The sequence below is a fragment of the Scyliorhinus torazame genome, chromosome 14, assembly GCF_047496885.1.
Source record: "Scyliorhinus torazame isolate Kashiwa2021f chromosome 14, sScyTor2.1, whole genome shotgun sequence".
NCBI classification, from domain to species: Eukaryota; Metazoa; Chordata; class Chondrichthyes; order Carcharhiniformes; family Scyliorhinidae; genus Scyliorhinus; species Scyliorhinus torazame.
In genome coordinates, this window is record NC_092720.1 from 210,201,719 (window position 1) to 210,221,853 (window position 20,135).

Sequence of the window (20,135 nt, forward strand, 5' to 3'; positions counted from 1 at the left end):
TCACGGTGCTGGGGGAAATAGTCTGACACACGGAACATGGCAACGTGCAAATGGTGAATCTGGGGAGGCTGAAGCCCGGGTCAGATGTCAGAAGAGCTCAATGGGCGAGTCTGCTACTGCCCCCCAATGGCCGGATGACCACAGTCAGGGATGATGGGAATAACCCCCAGGATATCTGAATGTTGAAGGCGAGGATCATGTTTGCGATACAGAGACAGGGGATGAGGAAGTGGACAGAGTGAGGCAGGAACCCCTGGAAGGGGCGGAGATAACGTTATTTGTGGATGGATCCCGGAAAATAACAGCCGGGGACCCGGGAACAGGATGGGCAGTGGCCCAAGGCGGGTTCCTGAAGGCAAGCGGCCGGGTAGCGGCCAGTAAATCAGCCCAAGGAGCAGAGTTAGCGGCCCTGATAGAAGCATTGAGACTATCCAGGGGCAGGCGAGTCAATATCTCCACCGAGAGCCGCTGTGCCTTTGGTGCAGGACATGACTGTGCGGGAGCCCGGAGTGGGCGAGGGGACGTCAGCTCTGGTGGGCAGCCGCTCCCACAGGAAACACTGATCCAGAACTTACCCAAACATTCAAGAAACAGAGGAGGCGGCAGTTATTAAAATCAAAGGCCACAGGAGAATGCAAAGCCCTGAACAGACAGGAAATGATCAGACAGACAGAGCAGCCACAGAGACAGCGGCACAGGAAGAAGCGGAGGGAGAGGACAGTGTAGCTGTCTCCAGCCTGACAGAAGTGAATATACTGAATGGACACAATAGTTCAAAGGCAGAGTGGGGGGAATGGGGAGCAATCCCAGATAGTGATGGGGTCTGGAGGAAAGAAGGAAAGGTCGTTGCCCCGAAAAGTATCAGAAACTGTTACTGGGAGTTTCCCACGGGACACAACACACTGGCCGGAATAACATGTTGGGCCTGATGGGCCGGTGCTGGTGGTGGGAGGGGTTAGGAAGGGACACAGCCCAGTTATTACCTGTGCCCAATATAACCCTGGAAAAGCAACGGGAATAAAACTTCACCCCCAGCCCCGTCCTCGGGACCCTGGGAACAAACACAAACCGATCTCACCGGCCCATTCCCCCCATCAGAGGGAAAGAGGGATTGTTTAGTAATAATAGATCAGTTCGCCAGATGGATGGAAGCATTCCCCACCCGGGGCTGCTCTGCCTTGACTGCGGCTAAAATACTCGCGGGAGAAAGAATCCCAAAATGGGGAGTTCCAACTGAAATGGAGCCAGACCCGGGCACTCATTTCCCCGGGAATATTGTCAGGGAAGTGAGCAAACAGATGGGGATTGAGCAGAAATTCCACAAATCCCATCACCCACAAAGCTGTGGAATGGTTGCGAGAATGAATCTTAAAACATCGACAGCAAAGGAAATTCGGGAAACCGGGGAAGGCTGGGCAACAGTCTCTCCGGGAATTCTGATGTACCTACCGGCCACTCCAAACCCAAATCCCGGATTTCCACCCTTCGAGTTAATGACGGCCGAGACTTGCAATTACCTGAGGGGTTATTCCGGGAGGAACCGAGGCGGGACCCCTCAGGGAGAGGATCCGGGAATATGGGAGGGAATTCAGCAACAATTCCACATGATTGGGAAAGAAGTTAGAGATGGACAAGCAGTGCAGGATATAGAGCGAGAGGAGACATGGGAAACATCAATAGTAGCTCAGCTCGGAGAGAGGGGAATGGGAAAAGTGGGGCGGGAAGGGAGCGGTTTGCAGCCGCGGTGACAGGGACCGGAGCAGCTCAGTGTGACAGTGAGACAGCCAAATTATTGATCCGGAGACAGGGAGTGGGTGGCAACACTTTACTCAACTAAAACTGGACAAGGGTGGGGACCATTGTTAAATGTTTCACAGGAACCTACTGACTCCCATTCCATTCCTGGGACCATGGGAAGCAGCGACTGGGAATGTGGGGAACAGCAGGGACCTACATCCGGACAGTCTGTTCACTTCCCAACTGGAGGAAGAGGAGAATGAATCAATAAACCCAATATCTGGATATGGGATTGAGTGACTCCCACCAGTCATCAGACACAAGTAATCCTGTCACCATGGGAGCAAGCAAAATGGAGAGAGGGGTTTCCGTGTCCCGAGAGAGAGCAGGCCTGCCAATTGGAATTGCGGCTCCGGGCAGTGATTGGGGTAAGAGGAGCTGGGACGGGACTACAGCCTGGGAACCTGGCACTATGTTTTCTCCGAGAGGTTGGCGATTTGAAAAGGGTTTAAGAAGGGGGAACCTGTTCATTGAACCCTCTGAACTGGGACTGCGAGTCGAGGTAGATTCAGAGGGTAATTTAGGTCTGAAAGGAATATCTGACTCAAATACAGGACTAGGCTTATGGACATATTCATGTGATGTCACAGAATCGGATGGATCATATTGGTTGGTCGGTCCTCGATTAAACATAACAGCCGGATAGACCCATCTTCCCCCTTTTGTGTGGGAAGCCGGACTAGACGGTCTTTATTGTCAGGAATGATGTCCTCGGGTAATAGGTAGACTGGATTGTATTGATGTTAGATGTTATAATCTTAGCACGTGTGGCTATCAAAAACCTACCCAATGTCCAAAAATGCTCGCGCTTCCCCCAGTTGGGTTAGCGAGGATTGGGAAGGCTAAAAGTTTACTACATGATGTGACAATGGTGTCCTTAGGGGTAACACACAATGTTTCTGGGTTATTGGAAATGTTACATTCCAAATGCAGCGACCACCCCAAAGCTATAGAATGGATACAGTCCAGATCCAGGGACTCATTGAGGGTTACACGTACCAGATTGCTCCGGAATCCCGAATAAGACATAAAATAATCACCCTGGGAGAGATTGGAGAATATTTGGAAATGCAAACTCGGTAGTCACCTCAGTCTAATTATTCAAACTGAACAGCGCCTCCTCTTGGGTGTCGAGAGAAGTCGGGAAGGGGCTCCGGTTTGGAGCTTATGGGACCGAGTCCGCACTGACCGCCATAGATTTACAGGGTGAAGCTCTTACAGACACTGAACCGAACAGCTCCGGGGTAGTTAAAGCTGTGGAGACACAGGCCTGGCCCGGGACCTGCTGTGGGGGTTCGTTCACACATCGAGGATTTCAGATTCGGGACTATTCCCCGATATTTATTTGTCTCCCTGGACAAATTACATTTTCTTACCATCCACCCAGACAGACATGAATTGTGGTCACTCGGCCAGGTGGGGCACAGAGAAAGGAGCTATAAAATTCATCGTGGCTGTTCCACAGGAAGGCGCAGCTAACGGGATCTTTGAGGACAGTTATAGATTTGAATCAATGGGGACAGAGAAAGGGGGCTGGGTTTACCGAGCCGGGTCTCAAGGATACAAAACCCTGAAGGAGGGCCTGACATATGTAAGCACTGCAGTATGCTGCTCAGAACCGGAACATAGTGAGTGCTTGTCACAGCTCAGAGCCTCCACACAACAGCAAAGTAACCGTTGACATCTTACCAATGAAGGAGACGTTTGAAGCGGTGCACAGATCCTCAATTGTATTCAGGAAGCTGAAGTCTTCAAATCAGACTGCGTCTGAAAAGTGTAACAGAAATTACAAGGACACAATGTATCATTGAGAGGCCAGTTTCCGGCAGAGAAACTGCCTGTTACAATTTAAGCTCTATTCTGCAATGTGTGACAAAGTACCATTGTAATGGCCCAGTATGTCTGCTGATAGCAATAGGGAGAAAACACGAATGATGGCTGCACCCCAGTTAATGGACTCCCGATATTTACTCATTTCGAGACAACATACGTGCCTTTGTAATGATTGGATAGTTTAATTAAACAGTTGGACCTTTAATATGATTGGTTAATTATTTTTATATACTATGCACGATCTAACCTTAATCGAGTCATAATTTAACGTAGATAAATAGTACCAAATGATTAGTACTGTCATTAAATCAGGGCTGTTGGTGACCGAATGGGAATGCCGAAAGTCCTCGCTGTTGCTTGAAAAATAAAGGCTATTTTTTTAACTCCAAAGTCTTTGTCTGGTCTCACAAGAGAATGAAGGTGAAGTATTCTGCAGTCGAATAGCTGGTCAATTGTACTCCCTCTGCACAGCCGTCCGGACTTAACGTTGAGTTCAACAACTTAAGGTTGTAATTTCTCTCCTCCACATTTCACCCCATTTTTATTTCTATCCATTTATTATCATTTCTTCTATTGATCAGTTTATCCCTCACCATTGTCCCCCTCTGCCCCCACCCCACTTGGGCCATCTGTTCCCGGTTCCCAGTTGCTCTTTGACACACTGCTGGCACTAACACATTTGTTCTGGCACTAACACATTCTAATCTCTTTATGTGCTTCTATCAGCCCTTCTTAGCCTTGATCACCTCCATTTACATTATCTTTGACTTCCGGTCCGCAGAATCGTTTTCAATCTCCACCTAGGGGCAGCACAGTGGTTAGCACAGTAGCTTCACAGCTCCAGGGTCCCAGGTTCGATTCCTGACTTGTGTCACGGTCTGTACGGAGTCTGCACGTTCTCCCCGTGTTTGCGTGGGTTTTCTCCGGGTGTTCCGGTTTCCTCCCACAGTCCAAAGATGTGCAGGTTCGGTGGATTGGCCATGATAAATTGCCCTTCATGTCCAAAATGGTTAGGTGAGGTTACTGGGATAGAGTGCTCTTTCCAAGAGCCGGTGCAGACTCGATGGGCTGAATGGCCTCCTTCTGCACTGTAAATTCTATCACAGGCCCTCTATCAAGCCCCACGACTCCACACCCACCACAACTGTATAAATCTGACCCTATTTCCAGTTCTCTCCAGCTTTGACAAAGAGTCACCCAGACTCGAAACGTTACCCAGACTCGAAACGTTATCTCTCTTCTCTCTCCAGAGGCTGTCAAACTTGCTGAGGTTGTCCAGTACTTTTTGTTTTTGTGTCTTTAATGGTCAACTTTTGGGCCGTAAAACAGCCGCCTGACAACTAAACTTGGTGATAATTTGGAGATGTTTCCTGTGTTTGGGGCAGGAATGATGTGAACAGAGGAATAAGAAGATGAAGAGCACAATGTAATGTTGCAGTGTGGGTGTCAATCAGTGTGTGTAATGTTTGAATGGAGCTGGTGAATCAGTGGGACTCAGGATGACAGAATGTGGCGAGAAACCTGAATCAGCTGAATTTGGGACATTGTCACTTTCCAAAGCCCGGGGCTCCGAGGCCTTTCCCGCGCTCCCCTCCTCCACTCGCGCGCGTGCTTCCCACCACGTGACGGTATGCTGAGTACAGCCTCGCCCTCGCCGAGCCTGTCTGATCCTCCAATCAGAGCCGCGCTTCTTCCCGCGCTCTCTCTGTCTTGGGTTCCTCGCGCGCTGTTCTCTTCAGCTGAAATCAACTTTGAAAATGTGGATTTGACCCGATCCGAATCTCAGTGACGCATCAATCACAATATGATGTCACAATGGAAAGTGCCCATTCGGCCCATCGTGTGTGTGAACCTTCAAAGACACTCCCCATTTCTCGGGCTGTTTTTAATGGGAAATTCTTTCCTGCAGCACCGGCATTCCGTCAGCAGGTGGCAGCGGTGCTCTTTGTAACAAGGAAAGACTTGAGTTCAGAGTCTCAACACATCCCTGAAAATTACTGCACCTTCAATAAATTACTCACAAGTACAGGAGCCGCCAATAAATAGGAAATTGCAGCAGCAACTTTATACACAGCAAGATCCCACAGACCAATAAACAGAAATGAGAAGTCAACACCACGTGACTCTTTTTAATTATCTTTATTAGTGTTAGGCTTACATCAACACTGCAACAAAGTTACTGTGAAAATTCCCTAATCGCCACACTCAGACAGCTGATCAGGTAAACTGAGGGAGAATTCAGAATGTCCAATTCACCAAACAAGCACGTCTTTCAGGACTTGTGGGAGGAAGCGGAGCACCTGGAGGAAGCCCACATAGACACGGGGAGAACGTGCAGACTCCGCACAGTGTCCCAAGCCGGGAATCGAACCCGGGTCCCTGGCGCTGTGATGGTGGTTGAGGGAAGACTGTTGTCCAGGACACCGGGAGAACTCCCCTGCTCTTCCTAACCTTGGAATCTGAAGCACCCACTCGAGGCAGTGGTTTAATATCTCACCAGAAGGACTGAGCTGGTCAGAGAAAAATAGGAACAAAGTGGGCCATTCAGTCCCTCAATTTTTTTCCACCTTTAATGTGAATCATGATTGAATTTATCCCAACTCCATTTACCCACCTTCACTCCATAACCCTTCATACTCTGGGAAGCTCCAATTGTCCCAATATCCACATCCAAAATGCGGGTGGAGAGAATTCCACATTTTCCGGAACTGAAGGTCAAGATGACCTTTCATCAGTGTTTTGAAAGCTGAAACATTAATTCTATTTGTCTCCACAGATGCTGCCTGACCTGCTGAGTATTTCCAGCATCTTTGTTTTTAATTTCAGTTTTCCAGCTCCCGCAGTATTTTATTCTTCTTCCTGTGTTATGGAATTGTCTGGGAGGAACCGGCCACAACACGAAATCCATCGCATCATCTCCCCTGACCTGCTGGGCAGAGAAACATTCCAGAAACAGGTGGGAAACTGCCTGGGTTCCAGTGGTCGGTGTCTGTTGTAGTTCAGTGGCAGCGCCCTTATCGCTGAGTGAGAAGAGAGTGGGATCGATCCCAATCCACACTTCAGCACATAACCGGAATTGGAGGGATCTCGCTGATCTCAAATCAGCTCCATGACCCCAGGAGCGAGGAAAGAAACTTTGTTCTTTGCTTCCTTGCAGACAAAACCGAATCTCACATTTCCCTCCCCTCGAAAGATTTCCTCTGTGTGACAGGATGTATTTCCCTAAACCAAACCTGTGACACTGTCATCCTTCCTTTTGGTGAAAATGTATCAGTCAACCACAGACATCAGATTGATGGAGAAATTCTGGCCTCACATCTCGAACATATTTAATAGCAGAAAATAAAACAAACACTTCAATCTGTTACTATATAATGTTGCTCAGTTATTTTTGGAGAACGTGCCGTCGGATGTACTCTCCTGAAATAAACAAAAACACAAATGTTAGCACACAGTAAACTGATGGCCGTCCACAAATAGAGTAAAAAATCCTCGACTTTGCAGCGTGAAAGAAGACGAGAGTCAATAGTAAAATGTTCAGCAAATTGCTGATCTCAGCTGCCAAGAAGCTGAAGGGAAAGTTTTGGGTCTTGGACAGGAGTGGATGTGAATTAATGGAAGGAAGCGATTGGAAAGCGAATTAGAAAAGGTGAGTGAATAAAACAGGAATAATCGAGTAATGGTTCAGCAAAGTGGACGGGCTGGTGCTCAATATTGAGGGTGAAACACTGGAGAACTGTGACAGCGATTTTTACCAACAGGCACAGGGTCAGCAAGAAACAGGAATAAGTGCTGGGGAAAACCAAACACAGAAAATAATAGAGGACGTACTGACACCAGGAAGAACACTTGTAAAGACAGTGAGAAAGGCACAACAATGTGAAACTACAGGAACAGGAGGAGGCCATTCAGCCCCCTGAGCCTGTCCCATAATTCGATTAAATGAAGAGACCCTATCGTGGAGGGGATAGTTCAGATCCTAGAGAACGTGGTTAGGATAAAGATGGAGTTGGGAAGGTGCAGGGAGATCCTGCCTGTGGGTAGTGATGAGTGTGGGAATGATGATGGAGTTAGTTACCTGAACACAGGTCTGTGCACATTGAAGATAAATGACAAAAGGTACTGGAGGAGCCGGAAGGAGTAAATGACAAAGTAAGAAAAGATGAAGATTATTCAGGAAATGAGAGCCAGACCTCACAGGAGTGAAATGAGGAAATATTTCAAGTTAAAGAGGGTGGTCGAAGTCTGCAACTCCCTTCCCCAGATGGCAACTGATGCTGGATCGAATTGAGTTTCAAATCTGAGACAGAGAGATGTTTGTCAAGCAAAGGTTAATGGGAAAGGCGAGTATCTGGAGTTAGATCGTAGCTCAGTGAATGTCTCACTGAAAGACAGAACAGGTTTGAGAGTTAAATACCTCCCGCTGCTGTTCTTATGTTCTTTCAGGAGAAATTTGTATTTTGATGCCCTTTTCAGTTGTTTGTAGGAATATTTAGTGAATGTTTCAGAAATGAAACTAATCTCAGAAGTTTATGATCAAAATTATAAAGAATAAGAATAACATTTCAGCTCAGTGGCAAATAATCAAAACAGTAAACACTGAACTAATAAATAACGATAATGATAAAAATAAAACCTTGTTCACCAAGATACCGGAGTCACATCATTTTCGACAGACAGGATGACCAGTGAAGACAGTCTGTACTCTCCCACAGTTGATCACTGCTGGATTTTATAAGCTACAACTTCAAGAGGCTCCGTTAACAGCTCACCGCTGACGTGAACACGGTTAACAGGGTCCCGAGTGTTCTCCTTGTGTCGACATTGCTGTTGGCATCACAACTGCACATCTAAATACTTTGTAAAGACTTCCGGGTGCGGCGATGACCAGCTAATTCGCACGTTTCGGCAGCTCCCGGTGGAATGGACTTTTGGGCTCTTAATAGGAGCCCCAACGGCAATTTTAACGGCAAAAAACACTGTGCTGTAATCCAGAAGGGAATCCCCCCTGGACACGGATGGAAAAAGAGAGGAAGGTGGCCGGATTGCGGTGGATCCTCTAGAGCAGCGGCGAGGAAGGCAGGCACAAAGCAAGATGGCGTCGGAAGGAGGCAGTTTAATATGGGGCCCTGACCAACAAGAGTTCCTGCGGCGTTGCGTGGAAGAACTCAAAAAGGAGATGAAGAAGGAGCTGTTGGCCCCGATATTACAGGCGATTGAGGGGCTAAAGGAGGAGTAAAAGATCCAGGAACAGGAGCTTCGGGTCGTGAAGGCAAAGGCTGCTGAGTATGAGGACGACATACAGGGCCTGGTGGTGAAGACAGAGATGCACGAGGTACAACACAAAAGGTGTGTGGAAAGGCTGGAGGTGCTGGAGAATAATGCGAGGAGGAAGAATTTAAGGATTCTTGGTCTTCCCGAAGGTGTAGAAGGGGCGGACCTCGGGACATATGTGAGCACGATGCTGCACTCGTTAATGGGATCGGAGGCCCCGACGGGTCCGCAGGAGGTGGAGGGAGCCTATCGAGTTATGGCGCGAAGACCGAGGGCTGGAGAAATTCCTCGAGCCATAGTGGTGAGATTTCTCCGATATAAGGACAGAGAGATGGTCCTCCGATGGGCAAAGAAAACTCGGAGCAGTAGGTGGGAGAACGCGGTGATCCGCGTATATCAAGATTGGAGTGCGGAGGTGGCGAGAAGGAGGGCAAGCTTTAATCGGGCCAAGGCGGTGCTGCACAAATGGAAGATTAAATTTGGAATGCTGCAACCGGCAAGACTGTGGGTCACACATCAAGGGAAACACCACTACTTCGAAACGGCAGATGAGGCGTGGACATTTATTGTCGAGGAGAAACTGGAGTGAGCGGGCCATAAAAAGAATGTTTGGGACGAAGTGGGGGGGGTGAATATGTGGGATGACGGGGGGGAAAAGAGGGAAGAGATGACTTCCCAAGTTGTTAATTCTGCGACCCTGTAACTTTTCTCTCTTCCCCATGTCGTGGGGGAGGGAGGATGAGGAGCTGAGGGCGCCGGCCATTGGGGGCGGGGCCAACAGGGAAGCGCAGGCTTTGTTCCCACACTATGGTAATCACGGCGGGAACAGGGAAGCAGGAAGGAGGGGGCCTTGCACAGTGTGAGCCGAGGTCACGGGGGGAAGCCGAGATCGGCCAGAGTTTGCTGACTTCTGGGAGCAACATGGGGGGTGCAATTACGCTAGTTTGGGATCTAGCGGGGGGGGGGGGGTTAACTGGGTTGCTGCTGCTGGGGAGAAGGGGGAGCTGGTATGGGGGGGGGGTCGGGGCGGGGGGGCGCCGCTTGGGGAGATACGGCTACGTGGGAACCGGGTGAGGAGCTGGATTGGAAAAGGAGATGGCTAGGCGTCAAGGGGGGGTTAAAGAGCCCCCAAACCCGGTTGATCACGTGGAATGTGAGCGGGCTGAATGGGCCGATTAAGAGGGCACGGGTACTCGCACACCTAAAGAAACTTAAGGCAGATGTGGTTATGCTTCAGGAGACGCATCTGAAGCTGATAGACCAGGTCAGACTACGCAAAGGATGGGTGGGGCAGGTGTTTCATTCGGGGCTAGACGCAAAAAACAGGGGGGTGGCCATACTAGTGGGGAAGTGGGTAATGTTTGAGGCAAAGACTATAGTAGCGGATAGTGGGAGCATATACGTGATGGTGAGTGGCAAATTGCAAGGGGAGGCGGTGGGATTAGTGAACGTGTATGCCCCGAACTGGGATGATGCCAACTTTATGAGGCGTATGTTAGGACGAATCCCGGACCTAGAAGTGGGGAAGTTGATAATGGGTGGAGATTTTAATACGGTGCTGGACCCAGGGCTGGACAGATCGAGGTCCAGGACCGGAAGGAGGCCGGCTGCAGCTAGGGTGCTTAAGGACTTTATGGAGCAAATGGGAGGAGTAGACCCCTGGAGATTTAGTAGACCTAGGAGTAAGGAGTTTTCGTTTTTCTCCTATGTCCACAAAGTTTATTCACGGATAGACTTTTTTGTTCTGGGAAGGGCACTGATCCCAAAGGTGACGGGGATGGAGTACACGGCTATAGCCATTTCGGATCATGCTCCACATTGGGTGGACCTGAAGATAGGGGAAGAAAAACAACAGCGTCCACCCTGGAGAATGGACATGGGATTATTGGCAGATGAAGGGGTGTGCTTAAGGGTGAGGGGGTGTATTGAAAGGTACTTGGAACTCAATGATAATGGGGAGGTACTGGTGGGAGTGGTCTGGGAGGTGCTGAAGGCAGTGGTTAGAGGGAAGCTGATATCTATTAGGGCACATAGAGGAAAGCAGGAGGGTAGGGAAAGGGAGCGGTTGTTGAAAGAACTTCTGAGGGTGGACAGACAATATGCGGAGGCACCGGAGGAGGGACTGTACAGGGAAAGGCAAAGGCTACATGTAGAATTTGACTTGTTGACTACGGGTAAGGCAGAGGCACAATGGAGGAAGGCACAGGGTGTACAGTACGAATACGGGGAGAAGGCAAGCAGGTTGCTGGCCCACCAACTGAGGAAAAGGGGAGCAGCCAGGGAGATGGGGGGGGGGGGGGTGAGAGATGAAGAGGGAGAGATGGAGCGGGGAGCGGAGAGAGTGAATGGAGTGTTCAATGCATTTTACGAAAGATTATATGAAGCTCAGCACCCGGATGGGAAGGAGAGAATGATGTGCTTTCTGGATCAGCTGGAATTTCCCAAGGTGGAGGAGCAGGAGAGGGTGGGACTTGGAGCACAGATTGAGACGGAGGAAGTGGTGAAAGGGATTGGGAGTATGCAGGCGGGGAAGGCCTCGGGACCAGACGGATTCCCAGTTGAATTCTATAGGAAATATATGGACTTGCTGGCCCCGCTACTGATGAGAACCTTTAATGAGGCGAAGGAAAGGGGACAGTTGCCCCCGACTATGTCAGAGGCAACGATATCGCTCCTCCTAAGGAAGGAAAAAGACCCGCTGCAATGCGGGTCCTACAGGCCAATTTCCCTCCTGAATGTGGATGCTAAGATTCTGGCCAAGGTAATGGCAATGAGGATAGAGGATTGTGTCCCGGGGGGGGGGTTCATGAGGACCAAACTGGGTTTGTGAAGGGGAGACAGCTGAATACAAATATACGGAGGCTGCTAGGGGTAATGATGATGCCCCCACTAGAGGGGGAAGTGGGGATAGTGGTGGCGATGGATGCCGAGAAAGCATTTGATAGAGTGGAGTGGGATTATTTGTGGGAGGTGATGAGGAGATTTGGTTTTGGGGATGGGTATATCAGGTGGGTACAGTTGCTGTATAGGGCCCCGATGGTGAGCGTGGTCACGAATGGACGGGGGTCTGACTATTTTCGGCTCCATAGAGGGACGAGGCAGGGATGTCCTCTGTCTCCGTTATTGTTTGCACTGGCAATTGAACCCCTGGCCATAGCATTGAGGGGTTCCAGGAAGTGGAGGGGAGTACTCAGGGGGGAGAAGAATACCGGGTATCTTTGTATGCGAATGATTTGTTGCTATATGTGGCGGACCCGGCGGAGTGGATGCCAGAGATAATGCGGATACTTGGGGGAGTTTGGGGATTTTTCAGGGTACAAACTGAACATGGGGAAAAGTGAGGTGTTTGTGGTGCATCCAGGGGAGCAGAGCAGAGAGATAGAGGATTTACCTTTGAGGAAGGTAACAAGGGACTTCCGGTACTTGGGGATCCAGATAGCCAAGAATTGGGGTACATTACACAGGCTTAATTTAACGCGGTTGGTGGAACAGATGGAGGAGGACTTTAAGAGATGGGACACGGTGTCCCTGTCACTGGCAGGGAGGGTGCAGGCGGTTAAAATGGTGGTCCTCCCGAGATTCCTCTTTGTGTTTCAGTGCCTCCCGGTGGTGATCACGAAGGCTTTTTTCAAAAGAATCGAGAAGAGTATTATGAGTTTTGTGTGGGCTGGGAAGACCCCGAGAGCGAGGAGAGGATTCTTGCAGCGTAGTAGGTACAGGGGGGGGGGGCTGGCACTACTGAGCCTAAGTGAGTACTACTGGGCCGCCAATGTTTCAATGGTATGTAAGTGGATGGGAGAAGAGGAGGGAGCGGCGTGGAAGAGATTGGAGAGGGCGTCCTGCAGGGGGACTAGCCTACAAGCAATGGTGACAGCGCCGTTGCCGTTCTCACCGAAGAAATACACCACAAGCCCGGTGGTGGTGGCTACATTGAAAATTTTGGGGCAGTGGAGACGGCATAGGGGAAGGACGGGAGCCTCGGTGCAGTCCCCGATAAGAAACAATCATAGGTTTGTTCCGGGGAGAATGGATGGGGGATTTGGAGCATGGCAAAGAGCTGGGGTAGTACAACTGAGAGATCTGTTTGTAGATGGGACGTTTGCGAGTCTGGGAGCGCTGACCGAAAAATATGGGTTGCCCCAAGGGAATGCATTTTGGTACATGCAATTGAGGGCTTTCGCGAGGCAACAGGTGAGGGAATTCCCGCAGTTCCCGACTCAGGAGGTGCAGGATAGAGTGATCTCAGGGACATGGGTGGGGGATGGTAGGGTGTCGGATATATACAGGGAAATGAGGGACGAGGGGGAGATCATGGTGGATGACCTGAAAGGGAAGTGGGAAGGGGAGCTGGGGGAGGAGATTGAGGAGGGGCTGTGGGCTGATGCCCTACGTAGGGTAAACTCATCGTCCTCGTGTGCCAGGTTAAGCCTGATACAATTTAAGGTGTTACACAGGGCGCATATGACAGGAGCACGGCTCAGTAAATTTTTTGGGGTAGAGGATAGGTGTGCGAGATGCTCGAGAGGCCCAGCGAATCACACCCACATGTTCTGGTCATGTCCGGCACTACAGGGGTTCTGGGTGGGGGTGGCAAAGGTGCTTTCGAAGGTGGTGGGGGTCCGGGTCGAACCAAGCTGGGGGTTGGCTATATTTGGGGTTGCAGAAGAGCCGGGAGTGCAGGAGGCGAGAGAAGCTGACGTGTTGGCCTTTGCGTCCCTCGTAGCCCGGCGCAGGATATTGTTAATGTGGAAGGAAGCCAAACCCCTGGGTGTGGAGACCTGGATAAACGACATGGCAGGGTTTATAAAGTTAGAATGGATTAAGTTTGCGTTAAGGGGTTCACCAGGCGGTGGCAACCGTTCGTCGATTACCTCACAGAAAGATAGAGGGAATGGAAAAGAAGTAGACAACAGCAGCAACCCAGGGGGGGGGGGGGGGGGGGGGGCGGGAGGAATCGAACGGATTCTCAGAGATGTTATTGTATATGTATAATATGTATAGGTAGTTGTTATAGGTAATTGTATGTTGGATTGCTGGATTGTATTTTTGGAGAGTATTTATTTTGAACAAGGCAGTTGTCATTCAGTTTTGTTTTTGTTTATATATTATTTATCTATTTGTTTAAAACTGGCCACTGTTATTTATATTGCTTTATTGCTGTGTAAGAGAAACACTACGTACTGTTATGTTTGGCCAAAAATCTCGAATAAAACATATATTTTTTTAAAAATAAATACTTTGTAAATGTTATGAGGGTCTCTGCCTCCACCAGGTTTTCAGGCAGTGAGTTCCCGACTCGCACCAGCCTCTGGGTGGAAAGGTTTTCCTCACATCCCCTCTGAACCTTCTGCCAATTACCTTAAAGCTCTGCCCCCTGGTCACTGATCCCTCAACGAAGGGAAAAAGGTGCTTCCTGTCCACTCCACCCATCCTCTTCAGAATTTTATACATCTCAATTACGTTCCCCCTCAGTTCCCTCCATTCCAAGGAAAACAACCCCAGTCTGTCCAATCTCTCTTCATAGCTAAAACTTTCCAGCCCAGACAAGAGGCTGGGAAATCTCCTTTGCACCCTTTCCAGTGCGATCACATTCCTTCTGCAATGTGGATTTGAGAACTGCACACAATACTCTAACTGTGGCCTAATCAATGTTTTATACAGTTCCAGCATAACCTCCCTGCCTATTAAACTCTAAACTTCGCCCGATAAGACATATTTTCTTACCCACTGTATCCGCCTGCCCTCCTACCTTAAGAAACCGGTGTACATGCACACCAAGGGCCCTCTGATCCTCAGTACGTCCCAGGGTCCTGCCATTTATCCTGTATTCCGTTGCCTTGTTTGTCCTGCACAAATGCATCACCTCACACTTATCCGGACTGAACTCCATTTGCCACTGATCAGCCCATCTGACCAGTCCATCTATATCCTCCTGTAATCTCAGGCTATCCTTCTCACTAATTACTGCCCCACTAATTTCCGTAACATCCGCAAACTTATTGATCAACCCTCCTACATTCAAGTCTAAATCTATATGCAAACCACAAACAGCAAGGGCCCCAACATTGATCCCTTCGGACCCTACTGGACACAGGATTCCAGTCAGGAAAATACTCCTCGCCCATCATCCTCTGCTTCCTGCCACTCAGCCAATTTTGGATTAAATTTGCAAAATTTCCTTGGATCCCATGGGTTCTTACACAATAAATGGAAGAACTCTTGCGAGTACTGACAGGCAGAGAGATCTGGGCATGCATGTCCAGCGATCACTGGAAGTGGCAAGGCACGTGGATAAAGTGGTGAAGAAGGCATACGGCATGCCGGACTTCGTCGGTCGTGGTTTCAATATAAAAATTGGCAAGTCATGTTGCAGCTGTACAGGACCTTAGTTAGGCCTCACTTGGAATATTGTGTACAATTCTGGTCGCCACACTACCAGAAGAATGTGGATGCTTTGGAGAGGGTACAGAAGCGGTTTACTCGGGTGTTGCCTGGTATGGAGGGCATTAGCTATGAGGAGAGGTTAGATGAACTTGGTCTGCTCTCACTGGAATGACGGGAGTTGAGAGGCGACCTGATAGATGTCTACAAGATTATGAGTGGCATGGTCAGCGTGGATAGTCAGATGCTCTTTTCTAGGGTAGGAGAGTCAAGTACTCGGGGACATGGGTTTTAAAGTGTGTGGGGAAAATTTAGATCAAATGTTCTAGGCAAGTTTTTTTTACACAGAGGGTGGTTAATACGTGGAATGCGCTGCCTCGGGAGGTGGTGGGAGCAGGTACGATAGTGGCATTTTAGGGACATCTAGACAAATATATGAAAGGGTGGGAATGGAAGGATATGGACTCCCTAAGTGCAGACGGTTTTAGTTTAGGCAGGAACCATGGTTGGCGCAGGCTTGGATGGCCGAAGGGCTTGTTCCTGTGCTGTATTGTTCTTCGTTCTTACCTTCGTTATCAGTCTCCTGTCTGGAATCTTACCAAAGTCCTTGCTGAAGTCCAAGTAGATTACATCAGATGTATTGCCCTCTTTTAAAAATTCAATGAAGTTGGTCAGACATGACCTGCCCTTAACAAAACCATGCTGACTTTCTTGATTAATTCCTACCTCTCCAAATACAGATTAATTCTGTCTCTCAGAATTACCTCCAGTATGTTAGACTGGCTAGTCTGTAGTTTCCTGGTTTATCCATTCCACCCTTGTTGAATAATGGTACCACATTGACTGTCCTCCAGTCCTCTGGCACCTCTTCTGTTGCCAGAGCGGAATTGAAAATTATTGCCAGCGCCTTTATTTCCTCCCTTGCCTCATTCAAAAGTCTGGGATACATTTCATCTGGCTCTGGAGATTTGACAATTTCTAAGTCTGCCAGATCACTCAGAATCGATGTTAACTTCTTTGATTTTAATCACAGTCGTTCTCCCTGATTTCTGTACCCACACGTCACTTTCACGAGCAAACATGGACACATTTAGAACCCTACCTATGTCCTCCTGCTCCACACACAAATTACCACTCAGGTCCTTAATTCTTTCCCTAGTTACCCTTTTACCCTTAAATGGACTTGTAAAGCAACTCAGGATTTTCCTTTATTTTACCTGCCACTGTCCTTTCATATTATCACTTACTTACATGGACACCAAGGTCCCTCTGTTCCTAAACTTCCTTTACAGTTTCTCCCTTTAGTTTAGACTGTCTATCTATATTCGTGGGTTTCCTCCGGGTGCTCCGGTTTCCTCCCACAGTCCAAAGATGTGCAGGTCAGGTGGATTGGCTGTGCTAAATTGCCCTTAGTGTCCAAAAAAAGGACAGATGGGAAAGGGTGGAGGTGTAGGGATAGCATGGAGATATGACCTTAGGTAGGATGCTCTTTCCAAGGGCCGGTGCAGACTCGGTGGGCCGAATGGCCACCTTCTGCACTGTAAATTCTATGATGACTCTATGATGATTCTGTGATGATTCTTAACAAAATGATTTACTTCACACTTCTCTGAATTGAACTTAATTTGTCACTTGTCTGCCCAATCAAATATATCAATGTTCATTTTGAAGTTCAAGACTATCCTCATCACAGTCAGCAATGCTTCAAATATTTGTGTTATCTCTAAATTATGAAATCAAGCCCTGGACACTAGTGTCTCAGTCATTAATATATATATCAGAAAGAGCAAGGGTCTCAACACAGACCCCTGGAGATCTCCACTAAAAACCTTCCTCCAAACTTAAAAAAGCCATTGATCACAACTCTCTGCTTTCACTGTCATCGAGGAATATTTGAGCTTTAATAGGAGTGAAGAGATTTCCCCTTCCACGCTATGGGACACACTGAAGCTAATCGTTAGAGGGTAAGGCACAGGGAGGCGGAGGTTGGCGGACACCACCTTAGAGGTGGACCGCCAACACTCAATCAGACACCAGAATTGCTGGCAAGGAGGAAGAAGGGAGTTTGGGCTTCTATGCACAGAGAGGGCGGTGCACTGGCTGCAACATTCACGCTGGGGCAGGGGGCGGGGAGGGGGGGTTGCTCTTTATGAACACCATGTGTTACCTTTAAGTCCATTACAGGGCTCTTGACAGCAAGACACTGAATCACTATTAGGAGTGGGGATCATGGCTAAATGTTCCCATTCTCAAACTAGGGATACTGAGGCTAACTGTCGTACATCAGATCAGGAAAAATCAAATTTGGGTTTTCTGAGTTGAAATCAGTCTGTTTCATGTCACAGACATTGAGCCTTTATTGGAGGTGGAACAAGAAACAACAGAAAATAATTTTAATCCACTTTCTCAGGCTAATTCTGTCCATTGTATTTCTTCATTTCTTTTAAAGGAGAATTTGGCCTCAAACCCCTTGAGTGTAAAAGACACTGAATTCTTCTTGTCATAATATACACACAGGTACATGATGGTGCACAGACAGGCAGTGATTGACACACAGGATGACCAGTGAACACACAGAACACAGCAGCCAATCACCAGACAGGACACAACCACTATAAATCCAGAGGGCACTAGTTTTCCCGCTCTCTCGGGACCCAGCCTCTGAGACAGTCAGAGCCCTTGAGCAGCAACTAGAACACACACCATGTGGTAGTAAGATAGTCTGGTCAGGTTAGCCTCAGGTCTCCAGTCAAGTCAGCATAGTGTCAACCCACAGTTTAAGTATGTATGATAGTTAAGAGTTCAATAAAATCGAGTTGCATTTCTTCAAGTGTTGGAAGCCTGTCTCTCTCACTGCTGCAGTAAACGCAGTCCTCACAGACCCAGCTTACCCAACACATCAGTTCTGACACAATATTCTGTACAGTTCAGGGCAGTGAAAACTCCTAAAGAATGTGTTCTTTAAGATTCAGGTCTTGTGAGAAAGACAGTCCCCCTTCCCCAGCCCCCCTCAATGAAAAGGGAGCCCCTCTTACCTGTGCCTGTTACCGGGTGGACAATGCCTCCTTCTCCCATTGACGGCTCCCAATTTGATCTCCCAGTAACCACTCTTGCTGGGTGGGGCCTTCAGGCTGTGGTGAGGTCTGACTTTCACTGACCTCGCACTGACCTCTGCTGAGAGCAACAGGACGTCATCACTCTGAGTGACAGGGGCTCCGACCAATTCATTTCCCCATCTGCTGGGATTCGCCTTCCGCACTCTGAGTGACAGGTCGGTTAGCCAATCGGCTTCTACGTTGCCAGAAGAGCCGCCGCCTCATTGTGAGCGGGCGAATAACTGACCAATCCACTTCCCGTACCACGCTCGGTTTCTCGGTCTCTTTGTGAGTGGCACTTTGACCAATCCACTTCCGCATTCTCCGGAAACCCGCCTCCCTTAGTCTGAGTGGCAGGACGAGCGACGAATCCGCTTCAACAATCCGCATTAACCCATCTCACTTGCTCAGTGTCTGGAATATCAACCAATCAGCTTTCCTAGTGACCGGAAACCACCTCCCTCACTCTGAGTGACATGCGCTCTGCCCAATCCGCTTGTCCATCTTCAGGAATCCCGCCCCCTCACTCAGTGACGACACAAACAACATGTTCAGTTTCTGCTTCTTGGATTTAATAATGAACTGTGTAAAGTTTGAGAAAAACTGTTTCTATTCTAGTGGTTCTCAGATTGTTTTGTGTTGTTTAAAGAATCATTTCACGACTTCCGGGTGCGGCTATGCAGAGCTAGGTCGCATATTCGGTAGCTCCCGCTTGGAACGGACTTTTGGGCTCTTTTGCAGGACCGCACGGCATTTGTTTGACATTTCCCGGTGTGGGAAGAGGACTGCAGCATTCCCCTGACGGTGTCCCCCAGGAGTGTTATGTCTTTTGGCTGCCAGGTCCGGCAGAAGCAGTGGAAGATTTGGCTGCAATCAGGATAAACAGGGCCCCTTCCAGCAAGCAAGCGGGGGAAGGGCAAGCTTAAAGCTGCAAACTGACCTGAGGGCCTTTATCAAAAGTGAATTCTAACAGCAGAGGGAACAACTGTGAAAAGATCTCACCAGGGCCACTGAAGAAGCGGGGACGAGGCTTCCGGTGAAGGCCATGGAGGAGTAGGTCACGCATTCTGCAGCTCCCGTCTGGAACGGACACGTAGACCTTTTTCAGGAGTTTCCACAGACATTTTGGGGCAGATTGGTGAAGCGAACACTGCCAAAAGGATTCCCTCTCGAGACTTTTGGGCTCTTTTCAGGGCCCCCAAGGGCACTTTTTCGACGTTTCCCGGTGTGGGAAGGAGTTACTAATAGTTCCCCGTCAGTATATGGCTTTAACTAGGAGCGGGGTGACAAAAAAGGTGGTGGTGGACCAGAAGAAGGGAGGGAAGAAGGACAAAATGGCGGCGGGCGGAGACCAGGCAGCGTGGAGGCAGTGGGCGGAGGAGCAACAGGAGGGTAGCCAGCGCTGCCTCAGAGAGATTAAAACGGACCTGCTAGAGCCGATGAAGGCTTCTATTGATAAGCTGCTGGAGACACAGACGGCCCAGGGGGTGGCGATCCAAGAGGCTCAACAAAAGATCTCTGACAATGAGGACGAGATCTTAGTCCTGGCGGTAAAGGTGGAGTCGCACGAGGCGCTCCGCAAGAAATGGCAGGAGCGGCTCGAGGAGATGGAGAATCGGTCGAGGCGGAAGAATCTGCGGATTCTGGGCCTCCCGGAGGGGCTGGAGGGGTCGGACGTGGGGGCCTATGTGGTCACCATGTTAAACTCGCTGATGGGAGCGGGGTCCTTCCAGGGGCCCCTGGAGCTGGAAGGGG

The 20,135-nt window shown here is 49.1% G+C and overlaps 1 protein-coding gene and 1 long non-coding RNA gene across 2 annotated transcripts in view; both read right to left on the reverse strand.

The window, feature by feature from the left end:
• Positions 1–20,135, reverse strand: part of LOC140389152 (E3 ubiquitin-protein ligase TRIM69-like) — a 146,144-nt gene that overhangs the window by 73,827 nt on the left and 52,182 nt on the right. The gene's annotated exons all lie outside the window — the stretch shown is intronic.
• LOC140390447 (uncharacterized) lies at positions 5,755–18,572 on the reverse strand. The gene is made up of 2 exons (XR_011934640.1): positions 18,321–18,572; positions 5,755–7,050 (listed from the first exon to the last, which is right to left on the reverse strand). It is a non-coding gene; the product is annotated as an uncharacterized lncRNA (long non-coding RNA).